We start from the raw sequence: 863 nt of genomic DNA, 5'->3' as shown, positions 1-863 counted from the left end.
TCTCTCTAACATTTCCTCTTTTCCATCTTCCACCCTTGTCCAATCGATGACAGATCCTGTTAATTTTACTTCCGGAATTGCTCTCAAATTCAAAGCATCATATCCATTCTTTCTGCCACTAACTAAATTCAGAGTATTAAAATATTTTCTACCTGATTTCCTACTCACATTGTGGCCAGTCACTTCTGAAACACTGAACCTTGATCTACTCCATTAAGCTTCTATTTTAAATTTATTTAATCTGCCAGAACCACTATTAATTCTAACTTTAATATTTTGCATGTTCATTTTGGCAGCACATATACTAAAGTTGGAATGATACATAGGAGATTATCATGGCCCCTGTGCAAGGATGATGCAAACTTGTGAAGCACTAAAATAATAATAATAACATTCCATGAGAAGAAACGACTTTAGCAATGTTCTACATGTTAAAAGACTCTGTATTTTCCTTTTATATGATTCTAATTATTAAGAGGTTAATTAGTGAGGTCATAAGCAGTGGCTAAATTATCTTAGATCTGGTGAATAAAATTAACCTTCTATGAAAAACATTTTAAAGGTTTGCATGAACAATATAGAACAACTATCCTCACAAATATAGTTTTCTGTAAAAAAAGTTAAAAGTCTCCAGGTTACAAACCAGTATTCCTTTAATCTATTTATACAATCTATTTATTATTACAGAAAGCTCTTTTCTTAAGAGACACAACTTGGAAATTCACTTTCTGATAAGATCCAAAATAAATATCAATTATTTTATTAGAGGTTGCAAAATCATGCTTTTCTCATTTATCATTTCATTAACATCTTTCAGTGAGAATTCTTCATAGAGAACTTTTCTTCATTAGCTAGGACTATTT

The 863-nt window shown here is 30.6% G+C and overlaps 1 non-coding gene across 1 annotated transcript; it reads left to right on the top strand.

Annotated features, from left to right (window-relative positions):
- The first annotated feature begins 282 nt into the window (after positions 1 to 282).
- LOC113894807 lies at positions 283 to 385 on the top strand. Its single transcript, XR_003511657.1, has one exon. It is a non-coding gene; the product is annotated as a U6 spliceosomal RNA (small nuclear RNA).
- Positions 386 to 863: the final 478 nt, after the last annotated feature.

The sequence above is a fragment of the Bos indicus x Bos taurus genome, chromosome 6 (genome assembly GCF_003369695.1).
Source record: "Bos indicus x Bos taurus breed Angus x Brahman F1 hybrid chromosome 6, Bos_hybrid_MaternalHap_v2.0, whole genome shotgun sequence".
Lineage (NCBI taxonomy): Eukaryota > Metazoa > Chordata > Mammalia > Artiodactyla > Bovidae > Bos > Bos indicus x Bos taurus.
This window is presented reverse-complemented; position numbering and strand designations above follow the sequence as displayed.